Below are 16,864 nucleotides of genomic sequence, written 5' to 3'. Positions count from 1 at the left end.
AGGGAACAGGAGGATACAGGGTAGGAGCACAATGTTTTGATGTTGCTCTGTTAAGTAACATGTTCCCCTAGACAAACTGCAGAACCCATACAGAAAACATTAAAATGATTCAAAAAGAGAAACTAAGCAAAACACCAAACTCTAAGGCTCTTCCAGTGTAAGTTGCACCCTCTCAATTGCATCACAAAAAGCTTAAAAACTAAAGGCAGGCTTCTACCTCCATCTCCGTATTGTCTCCATCAGTGTCTGCATTTTACTGGGTGAATTTTCCAGCAGGCAGTTCAGCCTAACCCAGCCTATTGCACAGTAGAAGCTCAGCAGACTTCTAACCAATCATGTAATAGAGTTAAAATTAGTGGAAAAATCCCAAAGCTATTTACTCCCATGTGATGCAAACTGAGAAGGTAACTCATCACCCTATTTGAATACACACAAAAAAATTAACCAATGCAAACACCAGGAACAAAATGGATGCCTGATTCCTAAACTACATTTCCCAGAACAACACAGGCCAAGTGTCAAGGGTCACACATTTCTTCCATAGTATAAAAGCTCCAGCCTCTGTATATACCTCCATTACAGAAAGCTCCTACTATTAGGAGGGTCTAGTAGTGGCCTATCTTTTGGCTGAATACAATATCAACTTCATCAACGCTATAAGGTGCTTTTTTGGACAATTGGTAAGTTTTAACAGTATGGCAGAAAGGGATCTAGGGGTTATAGTGGACCACAAGCTAAATATCAGTCAACAGTGTGATGCTGTTGCAAAAAAAGCAAACATGATTCTGGGATGCATTAACAGGTGTCTTGTGAGCAAGACACGAGAAGTCATTCTTCCACTCTACTCTGCGCTGGTTAGGCCTCAACTGGAGTATTGTGCCCAGTTCTGGGCACCGCATTTCAAGAAAGATGTGGAGAAATTGGAGAGGGTCCGGAGAAGAGCAACAAGAAGGATTAAAGGTCTTGAGAACATGACCTATGAAGGAAGGCTTAAAGAATTGGGTTTGTTTAGTTTGGAAAAGAGAAGACAGAGAGGGGACATGATAGCAGTTTTCAGGTATCTAAAAGGGTGTCATCAGGAGGAGGGAGAAAACTTGTTCACCTTACCCTCTAATGATAGGACAAGAAGCAATGGGCTTAAACTGCAGCAAGGGAGGTTTAGGTTGGACATTAGGAAAAAGTTCCTAACTGTCAGGGTGGTTAAACACTGGAATAAACTGCATAGGGAGGTTGCAGAATCTCCATCTCTGGAGATATTTGGGAGTAGGTTGGATAAATGTCTGTCAGGGATGGTCTAGACAGTATTTGATCCTGCCATGAGGGCAGGGGACTTGACTCGAGATCCCGTCCAGCCCTACAATCTATGAAATATAATTTGTTGTATCCTGTATAATGTGTGATGAGTTTCTTAAATGTTTGCCGCTCCCAGGGAGAGCTCCTTCACTACTGCTAACCCCAAGCATTCAAAAACCATGAGTCAGGCCACCAACTGGATTACAAAGCATAAGATTTTTTTAAAAATAATTAATTTTGGAGTTTTTATGCTTGCCTTTTAGCTGTTAAGAGTTCATGCTTTCAGTTTTTTCTCTGCAATCGTGGAGGCTAGACACTTACTCTTGAAAACTCTTTCTCTTAAATCACAAGACTCCAGGACCTGAGGCTTTAAGACAATCCTGAAATATCATGAGACTCATTATCAAATTGTAAGAATTGTTAACACTGCTCCTTCAAAGAACTTCTTTGATAATTCACGTAATAGCAGCCACTGGAGTGAGCTGGGGAGAGAGAGATTAATCCCATGCTAGTACATCTTCACAGTCAACACTTGTCACAATTAACATTCTACCTAAAAGACCTACTATCTCTGCTTCACAAAGATGTTCAGTGAAATATGTGAGATGCAGAAAGGGGCTCTGAGGAAAACGTTTGAGTTCTCAGTCCATGCAGCAACTTGTGAAACTCTGCATGGAACTAATTTGCAAACTGGATACCATCAGATTAGGCCTGAATAAAGACTGGGAGGAAATGTTTGGGTATTTTAGCGCCCGAGTTCAGGAAGGTTCTTAGGCATGCACCTAACTTTAAACAAGTGAGCAGTCCTAATGAAGTCAGTGCTTAAAGCAATGCATGTGCTTATGTAACTTGTTGAATTAAGACCTTAAATAGTACTATAGTTAAATTAAATGAATAGTATGTGTTTTATTTTGCTTTTAGGCTGGGCCTTCCCCAGTTAAGTAAAGGGTGGTACAGTCCTTTCTACTAAAGCTGTAGGAGGTGAATTACATGTACTTTGTAAAATCATTTTTGTGTCTGCTTTACAGTCACTGATGGAGGTTTTTTTTCCCCATAGCTGCCCCATCATGCTCAGATTTCATTATGCAGAGTGCATGCGGCCGCCCACGATAAAACGATCGGAGGATCTAGCCATGTGTATGTCAGTCTGAGGGAGGGAGAGAGATGTGAGATGCCTGAGTGCATCTGAATACGGATGGTTCTCAGAGTAATAAGGAGGAAATCCATATAAAGGAATTCGGAAGAAGTAGCAGTGGCAGCCACCGAGAATTGTTTCTGATATAGTCAGAGGAAAAAATAACAGTTAATTCCAACAAATAGCCAGATATTCTAACAGACCTAAGCAGCAGCTTCCGAGGTGGTGGAATGCACTTCTGTGGTGCAAACCAGTGTTGTTACTCAGACTCCTGGGCGTGTGGGACTTTGATTATAGTTTAGAATGTAGGGATTCAATGAAATAGTCTCAGGATGCATTTTTCATTCTGTTGCCTTATTTCTCCAAACCATTAGGTTGGCTCTAGGGTGTGCACACGTGTGGGTCCCAGCTGCTCCCTGCCCCCCTCATTGAAGCAGGTGTGCAGGGTTACTGCCCTGGGAACTGCAGGGCAGCAGTGGACATGGGGCTGGTTGGAGGCAGGGCAGGGGCTGACTGGAGGTAGGGTCTGGCTGCAGGCAGGGGAAGGGGTGCGGGGCTGGCTGGAGGCAGGAGGGTGTGGTGCGGGCTGCCTTCAGGCAGGGCCGCAGGGGGGTGCAGCAGGGGTTGGCAGGGCTGGAGTCAAAGGAGTGCGGGACTGTCTGGCTTCAGGCAGGGGGGTGTGGCAGGGGTTGGCTGGAGACAGGGCAGGGGATGCGGGGCTGGTGCAGGAAGGGCAGGGGGCGCGGCAGGGACTGGCTGGAGATGGGCTGGCTGCGGGCAGGGGGTGCTGGGCTGGCTGGAGACGGGCTGGTGCAGGGCTGGAGGCAGGGCAGGGGGTGTGGGGCTGGCTGCAGGGGGGATGGGGCCCAAATGGGAGCATTTGCCCTGGGGACGGCGATTAAAAAGGGCCGGGGGCTCCGGACGCTGCTGCCACTAATGCAGCAGAGGCATCCGAAGCCCTGGGCCCTTTAAATCAACATGGGAGCGCCAGGCGGCACGGGCTGGGCGGCCTGAAAGGGCTGGTTGGAGGATGCTCACCCCCAGCCCCGCCCCTTCCACCCAAGCTCTCCCCTCCCCCTGGCCCATACCCGTAAGTGGCCTAACTTACTTTCACCCCTGGCTTGAGGGTACCCCACAGGAAGGAATTCCCAAGTGCACCTTCCTGGGTTCTCAAAAGGGTTCTGCATTTGGGTGGTGGCAGCATCTACCCAGCCAAGGTCAGAGAGAAGCTGTAACCTTGAGAGTTTAATACAAGCCTGGAGTGGCCAGTATTAAGTCCTTGCAAGCCCCCACCTTCTGCACTCAAAGTGCCAGAGTGGGGAATCAGCCTTCACAAACCCACTGGCCAGTCCCAGTTCCCTGCCATAGCCCTAAGGGGCCAGCGAAACCCTAACTCTTGGCTTTGAGAGGGAGCCCAGAGTAAGGTGGTGAGATTTCCTTTCTCTTCCTCCTCCAGGCCAGACTGTGCCTTTCCCCAGAAATAGCCCCACCGCGTTCAGTGGGACTGCTCAGCACGTGTAACTGCGTGAGAACATGGCCCTTGCTTTGCACGTTTACCTTTATTAGGCTTTCCACAAAAGCCTCACACAGGAGTCTGTTCAGCCAAGTGGCCTGACAGTCTCAACACAGCCTGCTCCCTCAGCACTACAGGAGAAGAACTGGGTTTGCTTTTAAAAGGGGCTGGATGCTCCATCTTGCCCTATAAGATGAGGTGAGTGCACGGAGCCCCTCTTGTCCCTTGCTCGGGAAAACAGATGCACGTCCCATATGTTAAGTCTTTCTGCTGCTGGAGATAACTGGTATTCATTGCAGATGGGCCTGAGTTACAAAAGCTAGATCTGGATCTGAGCAGCCTCAAAATGTGAGTTGCCTCGCTCAGTGTTTCTGGCTTGGCCCCCTCTGCAGTACCGAGCTGTCTTTTATATTTTCAGTTCTTTTGAGAAATTAGTCCCACCTAACCCTTGTACTTTGTAATACAGATGAGTCTCCATAGCAAACTGCTGCAGTGGGTGAACATTTGTTCTAACCCCCCCACCCCGTCACCTCCTTCCCCCTACACAGATTCAGCATTATAGACAGCTCAGCAAGGGCTTGTCCTCTCGGGGCTGGAGATGGCTGGGGGAGATGAACATATGGCCTAGCGCAAGAGGCAGGAGTGTCAGCTCCTCTGGGCATACGCCTTTTTTTAGAGTTCTGCGATGACATTGTCGCATTAAGATCACCTGATGCTAATGAACGGCCCCTGCTCAGAAGAAGAGTGAACCTCACTCCATGCACTCCCTTAGGTTAAACAGCTTTATGCCCTGGGTGAAGCCTCCTTACTGACCCTGAATTTGGGCTTCAGTTTAATCCTGTCCACGGGAGCAAGAATCTCCAGTTAATCATATAATCCACTTATGCTTCTTGAAGATATGGTTGGTGTCAAGTAATTGTTCACTTATAGCTTGAGCCCTCATTCATGAGGGCGAGTGTCTTGGTTGCGAGTTTGTCTCTTTGTGACTTATCGCCATAGGGTGACTGGCAGCCAGACTGAGCTGGAAAGGTACGTCCGAACTGAGGGCGTTGCTAATATGGGCATTCTCATTCTGCAGATACTGTCATTCCTGCCCACAGAAATAGTCCTGCCAGGAATTAAATCATTTTGTTGCACCGCAGTCATTGGTAAACACTGTGGTGGAATTCCTGTAAGTGCAGCTTCCTAAGTCCTATTTGTGCACTAGTTGGTAAGTGGGTTATTTGGGGATTATCTTGAAGTGATCTTCAGGGATTCCTCAGGTCTCCGCTAATTGTCTAAATGAGGTATTTGGAATACAACAAAGAACCATTGTCTTTTGAGAAGCTTGGAACTGGTGAGCTAAAAAGCAGTCCCACTAGCTTAGCAGTTAGAGGGAACTGCTAGATATATATGAGAGAGCCTGGCATGTTCCTTCCAATAGGAGGAGGTTGTGTACATACATATAAGGCAGTGCATTTATAACTAAGGCTAAGATTTTGTTATGGATATCTTTAGTAAAAGTCAAAGACAGGTCACTGGCAATAAATAAAAATTAACGGAAGCCCGTGACCTGTCCCTGACTTACTAAAATATCTATGATAAAATGGAACTCTAGGCAGCTACATGGCCAGCTGGGAGCTCTGGGACCTTCACCACCTATGAATGCTTGGAGCTCCAAGGTCCCCCTCCACCCAGGCTGGGAGCTGTGGGGGTCCCCTTCGGGTGGGGCTGTGGGGTTCCCTTGCCATTCGCAGTGGCGGAGGGCTGCGGTGATCGACACCACAGCAGTGTGGAGCTGTGGAGATCAATGTTGAGGGCAGGTGGGAGCTGTGGGGGTCCCGCTGCCTCCCACGGTGGCAGGGAGCTGCTGGGTTCCCCCACTGGCAGCGGCCAGAGGCTGCGGGGAGCCCTGCGGTGGCCAGGAGCTGCTGGGAGACCCCCATAGCCACAGCTCCCAGCTGCCGCGGAAGGCAGTGGGATCCTGCAGCTCCCAGCCACTGCAGGCTGAAGTCACGGAGGTCATTGGAAGTCAGATTCCGTGACCTCCACAACCTCCGTGACAAACTTTTAGCCTTATTTGTAACATGTAGGAGGTTCACTGTTGGATTGGGTATTACCAGTGGAGCTGGCAGAATTGTTCTTTTCTTTGAAAGAAACCATATTTCACAGACAAGTAACTTTTCTCTGGAGAATGAGAAATTTCACTAAACTTGACTTTTTTTTTCTAATTTTTTTTTTAATCTTTCACTAAAGTTTTTATCAAAAGCAGCATTGAAACGGTTGAGTTTCAGTTACATGGATTTTTGATAAATGAAAAATTTCGGTAGCAATTTTAATAGTGGGGTTCTTAAAAACATTCACAATTTAAAAAAAAATAGGTACATTTGAAATACAGAAAAATGGAAAATGGTCACTTCTTGCTTTTTTTTTTCCCTTCATCTTTCACCCTGCTCTAATAGCCAGTGAAGGCTGCTTTCACCTCTACCCCCATTCACCTCACAAAATGCTCAAATCTCATCTGATATTGCTGAGGAATAACAGCCGATCCTGTTGGCTGAGAAGTGGAATTGGAGAAAGAGAGGGTCAAGTTTTAGAAGAGACTTTAGTTCAGTGTTCACCAGGGGCCAGGGGATGCAATATGAGCCCATGCTGCTGCCATATGAACCTCTAGAACCTCCACATGTATCACTGGCCACTCAGCATCACTAATAACAATCTCTTCCCCCGCTCCCACCCCAGCTCTGCCTGCCTGACAGATCACTTATTGCTAACGAAACAGGGCCCAAACTAACTCAGACCAGAACCAACCAAAGCATTATTTTGTTGCAGGAGGGAGGAGGGGGAGGCGCGGGAAAGGAGACAATGGGATTAAAATCCAGAGCTGAGTTTCATCTAATGGCCAACTCCAGTCTAGACAGTCCCCAAACTTATCTGTGTTCATAATCCAGGTTTGAATTTTGCAACTTGAGCTCCTTTCGATTTATAAATCACATCTGCACCTGCCCAGTATTTTAATAACCTAAAAGACAAGTCCAGTGTTTTTGCTGATTTCTTTCTATTCTAAAGAGACCTGGATTTTTCTGGATCATGTCTGAATTGTATAGATGCATGTTCTTGAGCGCGTTCCGACTCCTCTTTGTAAACATAGCAGAGATGGAAATATCTATACAGCTCGACAATGGTATTAAATATTAGCCATGGCTACCATCCCCATGGCTGGATCTGCTGCAGCTACTTTTACAATGTACGTCTGCTGTTTTGAAGGGAAATTTGTGGACTAGATGCAAATCAGCAACTGAGTTAGAGACCCCCTAGAGGCAAAGTAACATCTGCCGATCTTTGATAAGAATTTGAGTGTGAAAGTGAAGTATTTAGAATGAAACTAAACGCTTTGATCTGTGGGGTTTTTTTTTCATTATTATTTCATGTTTATGAGGCCTTTAAATGTTCCTTTCAATTCTTATTAGGCTGTAGTATTATTTTTTTAAGTTATCTCAGTCTCACATAATACGTTCACAGACAAAAAGCAACATTTAAACAACACTGCGGTTTGGAGACAAATCAGCAATAGCCTGGCAAGTCAAAACTGTAGCCTGGAACTCTCCTTAGCTCATGTTACCACTCAGAGCAAGAGCGGGAGAAGGGACACAGTTGGTGTAAGTGACTAAAGGAGTTTATTTCTTTATAATTGGAGATATACCAATCTTCTAGAACTGGAAGGGACCTTGAAAGGTCATTGAGTCAAGTCCAGTCCCCTGCCTTCACTAGCAGGACTAAGAACTGATTTTGCTCCAGATCCCTGTATGGCCCCCTCAAGGATTGAACTCACAACCCTGGGTTTAGCAGGCCAATGCTCAAACCACTGTGCTATCCCTCCCCCAAAGAGTGTTGATCTTACCTTGACTTTACCAGTTTGTGCCATAAATTTAATTTTATTTCTCCTTTTTTGGTTCAAGATTTTTTTTTTTAAACACACATTTCATGGAAGATTACTGAATACATTTGAACTTTCATCAAGGCACTGAACTTAACTAATAAATAGGCAGTTTTAAAATGTATTGTTTATCCACCTAAATACACCTTTGTTATTGCTTAGGTCTGTGTATTTAAAAATCTAGCATTATTATTTTACAGACACACAGTAAAGCTCTGTTCAGTTAAAGAGGTAAATCCTGGCAAGTTGGTGGCCTTAATCTGGATGTATACCAACTTTACTGCAGAATTTGGCCCATAATTTGCATTTCACTTTGTCTTGTGAAGAAGGAAAAATGTTTGGAATCCTTGAGGATGGCAGTTCTGCTGCAGGCTAGATTTCACTCTTACACTGGTAACACCATCAAAACAGCTACACAGATGTAAATGAAATCAGAATCTGGACCATACGCCAGGAAAAAGTAGGTCAACCCGCTTGTATGAACGAACGCTATCTCACAAAGGGCCAGATTCTGCCTCCTTTACACTGGAGTTGCTAATGCCACAGCTTGTCCCACTGATTCCCCAAAATGGCTTTGCCAAACGGAAAAATCAACCTGGCTGACAAGGAATTGGAGTCATGGAAGTGGCAGGCCAAGCAGGCACAAGTTAGAGCTCCTAACCGTTTTACACACACACACTGAAATCCTGGCCCCATATTAAGTTAATGGGAGACTTACCATTGATGTCAACAGGGCCAGGATTTCACTTGAACAGCAATCTGCTCCTAAGGATTAGTGACAGTGCAGGAGTTGTGCATAGACTATGCGAGTAGAATGACATTTAATCCCGTATCATGTGGTACTGCTTATTCTTGTGACTCAGATTCCTCTGCAACTGCTGTGGCGGTCATGAAGTGGTCTCTGATGTAAGACGGAGGCCTTGAGCACACTGCTTGGAACAACTGAGTGATCTGTAGTCACTAGGGGCAAACTTTAGGCCTGATCCTGCTCTCAGTGACTCAGATAGGTCTATCCTTGATATATACAGGGCTGGGACCCTTTGTCACCTGAAGACAAGCTTCTGCCTTGGAGCTAGAGTTAGTTATCTCTCTAGGAATGTTTCACCCAAGGCTTGACTAGTGCTTGGCCAACATGGTGATAAGTGCAACATGCAAACAGAAGATCCTTTCCCTGGCTAGAAACAACTGTGTCCCTAGTACTGTATGGCTGTCATTGGTGTTGCAGAATATAATGTGTTCTGCTGGCAGAGTTTCTTTGCAGACAGACACTTGCTGTCTCTTTTTTTTTCTTCTTCTTCTTCACAGTCCTTTCAATGTCTCCATCAGAGCCTCCTGTCCCCCACCAACTACAATCTGGTTGGCTTCCCCATGGATCAACCCTCCCTGTGCTGGCCAATACAGAACAGAATAACTATTTTTGGGGACACAAGCAGAAGGCAATCCGGTCCCTTAAAAACGACTGCAATACCTTCTCCCCTTCCCTAGAAGTGTGAAGTCCCTCCCAGCCCCAGAATTCCAAGCCAAGCTCGATGTTCAGATGTGGACTTGGACTTATCTCGACTTGACAGAGCCCCCCATGATGTTCTCATAAGCAAACTAGGACATTGTGGTCTGGATGAAATGACTACAGGGTGGGTCTCTGAACTAGTTATGCCCCCTACTCAAAGAGTAGTTCTCTGGAGCTTGCTGTCCAACTGGGAGGCTCTACCTAGTGAGGCCCCACAAGAGTCTGGCCTGGGGCTGGTGCTAATCAATACTTTTTATCAGTGACTTGGGCAATGGAGTGGAGAGTGTGCTTATAAATTGTGCAGCTGACCCTAAGATGGGAGGGGTTGCAAGCACTCTGGAGAACAAGATTAGAAATCCAAATGACCTCACTGAGCTGGTCTGAAATCAACAAGATGAAATTGAATAAAGACAAGTGCAACGCACTCAACATTTTGTGTGTGTGTGTGCTCGCGCACTAGAATACCTCTCCAGGTCCCTTCCAGCCTTACATTTCTATGATTCCATTGTGAAATGGAGAATGATCACTGACGCACCAAGCTGCCCTGAGCCATGCTATTCCTGTGGCTTATTAACCCCTTGCACTGGTTGTGCCAGTCAGTGCAGCTGCTACACAGAGGCACTGAGAGGTGAATGCAGATGCATTGGGTGGAATCTTAATGTCTGTGTGAACTTAGTGTTGCGCTGAGATCCCTAACGCCTGAACCCTCTTCATTCTTTGCAGAGCACATAGCATGCAGCATGGTCGGGGCAGGACAAGCTTCAACATGCTGTCCCAGCACTATGGCTCAGCCGAGACCTGGACAGGCCAACTCTGGTGAGAGAATGATTGCACAGCAATGTGCCCTCAGGCAATGCTCTCTGTGGCAAGACGATGTCCCGATCCTGTCTTTTGCTCTGGCCACAGACTCTGAGCCCTTCAGTTGTTAAACACCCCAGTGCAGTTTGTTTCAACTTGCTCATCCCACCACCTCACTGATCCATGCACATAATTATTTACAGTTTCAGTCTCTCCTCAGCAAATAACTCAGGAGATAGACCTCTCTACCTGGAGCAACTTCCAGGGTCTGGCTCTGCTAGCCTGCTTCTCCTCCCTGCACATCCTTCACGTGCCACCTTATACTTCCTGCTTTTATGGGCCAATTTGCTTATTAGTCCTCCCCCATCTCACTCTAATCCACTAATTTGGTCCCATCAGATCCACCGTGGGGAGGGAGGGAGATTAATTGGTGTTTAAGTGACCAGGGCCGCCCGGGGCTGGGGGGCAAGAGGGGCAATTTGCCCCAGGCCCCGAGCCCCACAGGGGCCCCCACGAGAGTTTTTCGGGGCCCCTGGAGCGGGGTCCCTCACTCGCTCCGGGGGCCCCGGAAAACTCTTGCGGGGCCGGGCGCAGGAGCTTCTTCGCTCCCGGTCTTCGCCGGCGGGGGGTCCTTCCGCTCCCGGGCGGAAGGACCCCCCCCGCTGGCGAATTACCGCCGAAGATGGAGCGGGACCCGCCGCCGAGTGCAGCCCGGTCTTCGGCGGTAATTCGGCGGCGGGGGGCCCTTCCGTTCCAGGACCCGCCGCCGAAGTGCCCGAAGACCCGCGGTGGGGGCCCCCCGCCGCAGAATTACCGCCGAAGACCGGGCTGCACTTCGGCGGCAGGTCCCGCTTCGGCGGTAATTCGGCGGCGGGGGGGCCCCGCCGCGGGTCTTCGGGGCACTTCGGTGGCGGGTCCCGGAACGGAAGGGCCCCCCACCGCCGAAGACCCCGGGCCCCCGGAATCCTCTGGGCGGCCCTGTAAGTGACCATAGCGCTGCTCTGCTGTTGGTTCCCAGCACTCTGTTAAAGTCTCAGTGCTTTGGAGTCTTAGCAGGATCATCAGCTTCTGGTGATGTACCTCTTGTCTTGTGGAGAAGTGGACTGAGATCCCCAGCTTGTTCTATGGGACAACTTTGGTTAGCTGCTGACCTGGGATGACTGTGACACTGCAGCATAAAGCTAAAAGGTGCATTGTAACTTCTTGGCAGACTTTGACTTTTTTTTTTTTTTTCATAAATTGACAAATATTTTTTTTAAAGCATGTTTTTATTTTGATGTTGTTTTTACAGTTAGCCAATAGGGCAGTCAGACACTAATTCTTTAACGACCATAGACTTTGTGATTCAGAAAATTAAATCGTTATGCCCACAAAAATACAACTTGGTTGTCAGCATCACATGTCAAAATATACAAGGTCAATAGCCTTAAATCAAAGTTCTCAAGCAACATTTTCCTTACTTTGCCTAGCTGTAAGTTTTGATTATTGTGTTGTTGATTTGGGTGTGTACAGTGAAATTGATGTTTGCTAACTCTTACCAATAAAAATAGAATCCTTCCACTTCTACCCATTAGCCAGTCCCTGAGCCATGAAGCCTGCCTTCTTCCTGGAGGATGCAATCTTTTGAAGAAGATACTTAGTGCACAGGAGCAGAATATATGACTATGCCAACTTGGTCACTGTGAATTTGTTTCACACATTCTGACATTTGCCTCAAACCAGAAACAAAAGTCACGTGGCTTAACAGCTTGCAATAGTTCAGTTTTTAAGACCGTCCTCCTTGAGACGGGATCAAGACACCAAATGTGGACCCAAATATAGATTGTTCGTAGCTTTGAAATCAGGTGTGTTTCGATTCTGGGTTTGGTGAGACGTTTTATAGCGCAGGGCCTGCCTAGAGTTTGAACACTTCAAAATCAGGGACAGTTCAGAGCTGGGAGTTTATCATCTAAATCCTAATGAATTTCTCTTTTTTTAAAAAAATAAAGACTTAACGTGTCCTTCCTTCTCCTCTAACCCCCATTCACACTAACTGCTTCTCTCTTCACATTGTCATAACTTAAAAAGGGCCCTTGATGCTTGGTTTATGAAACCAACTGGCTTCACAGATTGAGACCTCATGTGCCAGGTCTGAACACCTTTTGCCTCTGAGAAAAAGCACCTTTGAGAGCTAATTCTAGGCTGCAGAAGAGCCAAATTCTGTTCTTAGTTACACCCTGGCAACCCTGTTGATTTCACAGAAGCTGCACATCAGGAAGATTTGGCCTTAAATGTGTCAAATTTGACAATAACGACCTGATTTTTGCTTTGTGAAAAAATATATAAAATCAATCCCTTTCTGGTTTTCCATAGCCCTGTTTCTAGGCTGCATACAGTTAGACCATCTGACAGCAAATCAAATTTCAAACCAGTCTAATTAATATAATCTGCCCTTGGCCTGTTACATTTCACCACCCCTAAAACCAAATGAGGCCTCTTGACCTCCACCCCTGTGAGTTGATGGCAATTGGTTTTCCTGCCTGTTAGTGCAGTGGGGGGTGGGGAGGAGGCAGAGTACATCCTCCTGGCAGCTCTATGCATCAAAAGGATCTGATCTTTTCACAAGCCTCTTGGTGACAGCAATTGAAATTTTTGCGGGGGGAGAGGGAATACAAAAGCTCTTTTTGTGAACGTCCTCAGAGTCAGCTAGCTCCATCAGATCACTAATTGGGAACCCCAAAAAAGTAATAGCAGCAATGAGCAAGTGAATGTCATCTTAATGAGCCCTGTTATTGGATGCAATGGCCCAGATTTCCTCAGAGCAGTATAGATCAGGAGTGTTCCCACTGGCACTAGAGCTGCAGCAGTTTCAGACTGGCATGAAAGAAGAATGGGGCCAAATTTGTCATCACTTTGTTCTGTAATTATACTAGTTTGACATGCAGGATGACAGACCAATTTCTCTCCTTTTTTTGCTGTTGTTGGTAAAAAATTTCTCTGCCACTGATTTCCTGTGTCACCTTGGCCAAGTCACTTACTCTCTCCGCTCCTCAGTTTCCTATCTGTAGAAAAGGGATAACAATACTTTCATCTTGTGTAGTTAGACTGCAATACAAATGATGGTTGTTGGTGTGCGGCAAGGGGGGAATCCTATTTCACAAGCAATGGCTCATTGCATTCTGTGACCAGCACTGTGAACAAAAACAGGAGAGTGAGAAAAGTAAAACCCAAAGTGGGACAAATGAATATGCTTTAAGGAGTCCCTCTGTGTATTTCAGCACACAAAGCTGTCTTCACAGGACTAGTAAGTGTGATAGTTCTATCACCAGATGAGATTAGCATGGAGTGTACAATGGGACAGTTTTTAAACGTGAGCTAACACGTGTAAAATGTGTCTTGTTCCCCACTGCCACCAGCTAGTGCATATGGAAAATAACTCCTAGATGGCAGGGGTAGCAGGTTATGTCTTTAGCACCTGTGAAAAAGGTCTGTGCTGTGCTGCTGAAAGTCTTGGATCAGATTCTGCTGATGACCCATAAACTTGCACGAGTAACCCTCATCTGAACACAGAAATGAAGTATTCAGACTAATGCAGGCTTTGGAACCCAGCTTGAAAAATCTTGGCCAGTATTTCATACGGTGATTAAATCCCAGCCATTACTTTGTATTAGGAAGAAATCCAAAAAGCCTGACACTTGTGAAACAAGGTGGAGGAGGTCATATATTTTACTGGGCCACTTTCTGCTGGTGAGAGGCAAGCATTCTAGACTGGGACCAACATAACTCCAATGCTGCATATCTTACTTGTGCATTGTTGGGCTTCAATGCAAAACATAGTGCAGGAGCCTTGACTCTGGTAGACAGAAGAATGGAAACATTAGGTGTTTCAGGGGAGGGAAGACTTAATTTGTTCTTGAATCCAGAAGTCAAATGGCTGGAGATGGTTTGCGGGTGAGGGACCTGAGCAGAGGGCGGTGCTTGGCATTGGCCCATCAGCCTGGAATACCAGGTGCTTAAGCGCCTTTCCTCTTGGCATCTCACTCCTGGCTAACTTAGGCAACTTGCTGCTCAGCTGTCAGTTGCTTAAGGAAGGGATTTTCAGAAACCAAACCGAGACTGAAAATTCCACTGGGCAGTAGGTGATGCTGCTGTTCTGAGCAGTGCAAAGCCTGGATACCTTTAAGCAACCTTGGGTTCGCCTCACAGATACTGGAGCAAAGCACTGCAGGATAAATAACAGCCCTACTGCCGCCCTTACTTAAGTGCAAACCACAGAGAAAGGAAGTGTCTTAGCTCCCCTCTGTTAGCAGCCCTTTTGAAACATGCTCTGAACATCAGCTAAGAAGCCATTAGATGTTCTCTTGTCTAGCCACAAGTTTAAGAAACGATTACTTGAACCTCTGTCTGTTCCATTTGATTAAAGTACAAATCAACTGAGCTACAGTCTCTCCTGCTGCAAGGCCTTAATATGGCTTAGCACCATCATGCTGGAATACCATAGTGCGATTAGCTTATGTGCAGGAGCACAAGATTCACATTGATAATGCATCACTTACCTTCAGTGCTTTCATGCAAGCCAGAAATGAATTCCAACTTTCTGGCGGAGATAGGGCAAGAGCTGTCGTAAGTGTCACTCAGCAGTGATTCAAACCCAACCAAGCAGCCTCCCTAGTAAATCTAGACTGGGTGCCTAGATTCACCTGACAGGCTTGCAAGTAAAAAGTGAGTGAGAGAGAGAGAGTGTGTGTGTGCGCGCGCGTGCTTTTCTCCACTATGGCTTCTGAAGAATGGGAGCTGAACAATGGGCCTGGCTGGGAAATGATGCAGTAGCATTCAGAAAGTGTCACTGCCTGAAGAGTGGTAGTCCCAGCTGAGCACGGGGGTGGGTGGGGGTGTGAGTGGTGAGGGATGGGGGGGCTTAACACAGTCTATGGTGCAATTTCAAAATATGAAATGACTGTAAGTGAGGTCTGAAAGAACACTTTAAAAACAGCCACAAAAATATCCTCCAAAACTAGACCGTTTTCTTGAGCTGCTGTTTCTAGTCTTTCTTCCTTTTCTAGTTCGGCCCACTTTATTTTAGGCAAAAGTCCAAGAAAAAAAATCTAAAATGTTGTAATACTTTGTTTTGACTGTGACAAATACAACGTACCAACATCCTCTAGTTACATGTCTCAATTCTGAGCTAAGTAAATATTATCCAAAACTTGTTTAACAGATGGGGAAACTGAGGCCATGCTAAGTTGCGCAACACCCGGAAGTCCGTGTTAGTACTCGTAGTCTAACTCAGTTCCTAGCTCCCCCTCCTAGGCTCAGGCCATGGGAGAGTGACATTCCCCAAGGTACACTCTGACTATTCGACAGCTGTGTCCTTCAGTTCTCCAACCTGGGGTGCCTTTACACTCCTTCATTGTGAGAGCAACCACTCCTGGCCTGCTCACACACAGCCTTTGGCATGCAAATTACTTCCAGCTACACTGCAAGAGTGCTTCAGTCGACCAACCTGTCACCCTTGAATTATACTGCAGAGCAACACCAGCAACGTGTGTCTTGTACTGCCCAATACCCTCCTGGACCACACAAGCTCATATAAAGGCCATCATTTTATAAATACAAAACGATAGGCACAAACTGTGTTATCTCAAATGGAGTTCCGCAAACACTTCAATCCAAATACGCTGACTTAGATAAAACAAGTTTATTAACTACAGAAAGATTTTAAGTGATTACAAGTAATGAGGCATAAAAGTCAGGATTGATTACAAAGAAGTAAAAGGTAAAAATGCAACTAATACCTAACTTAACAAGCTAGAGTGAATTCAAAGCAAAGACTCTATCACCACATGTTCTAGCAGTCTTACTGCCTGAACCTCTTTCAGCATGCTTCTTTTCGCTCCCCCCCCCCCCAATTCAAAGCTGTCTCTTTGTTCCTCAGGTGCTATGATGGCTGAGGAGAAAAAGAAAGGAAGAATATTTTGGGGGCCGCTCTTCTCCTTTCATATAGCTCCCCTTTTCTTTGAAAACCCTCTCCAGCTCTGGTTCAGGTGACAGCCAATCTGTTTACACAGGCAAACCCCAGCTGTTCCTTTGCCAAGATGTAAATTTCTCACTCACACCCCCTTCATCCTGCCAAAGAACGGCTGTGTAACCAGGTGATAGTCCAGTTGATTACACTGTCACCTGGCTGAGGTGCTTACTAGCCTTTTGTCTCTGGGGAACTGGTTTGAAGCTATTTCTCCAGACTTGGAACACGTCTTACACAGTAGAATGCTATAACTTTACATACAATGTTGCCACACACATAGTGCCAGGACAGATTATGAGCTTTCAAATGCTACTACACAAGGGATACTCTGTATAAAGTTTATCATAGTCTTGTAAACCGTAAGGGTTCAGGCTGTCATGTCACAGAAACAAGACGTCTGAGCTAGCCCCACAAATGGGACAGGTGTGGCATTGCAATGCCTAACTTACCACCCAGTGGACTCCAGAACCCTGAGTTAGGTGCCTAGCGCCCTCTGTACTGCATGAGGAGCGTTAGGCATCAAAATGGGGGTGCAGGGGGGAATTAACAGCTAAGTGGGGAGCTGTCTGGGCTTGCCAATAGGAACTCCTCAGTGTGGGGGTGGGGGGGCCAAGCCCTGCCCTGCAAAGGGAGTTAGGTACCTAATTCTGGATTGGCTAGAGGTGCCTGTTGCTGCTCAGAATTCACATCCATAAACC

At 46.4% G+C, this 16,864-nt stretch overlaps 1 long non-coding RNA gene across 2 annotated transcripts; it reads left to right on the top strand.

Moving 5' to 3' along the window:
• The first annotated feature begins 589 nt into the window (after positions 1-589).
• LOC120396040 lies at positions 590-16,266 on the top strand. Of its 2 annotated transcripts, none has more exons than XR_005592939.1 (3): positions 590-680; positions 10,088-10,180; positions 16,077-16,266. It is a non-coding gene; the product is annotated as an uncharacterized LOC120396040 (long non-coding RNA). The 2 variants fall into 2 exon arrangements; XR_005592940.1 differs by lacking the exon at positions 16,077-16,266 and adding an exon at positions 11,737-11,967.
• The last annotated feature ends 598 nt before the right edge of the window (positions 16,267-16,864 follow it).

Source organism: Mauremys reevesii, linkage group 1 (genome assembly GCF_016161935.1).
Source record: "Mauremys reevesii isolate NIE-2019 linkage group 1, ASM1616193v1, whole genome shotgun sequence".
Classification (NCBI taxonomy): Eukaryota; Metazoa; Chordata; order Testudines; family Geoemydidae; genus Mauremys; species Mauremys reevesii.
The sequence above is the reverse complement of the archived record's forward strand: the minus strand, read 5'-3'. Positions and strand labels throughout refer to the sequence as shown.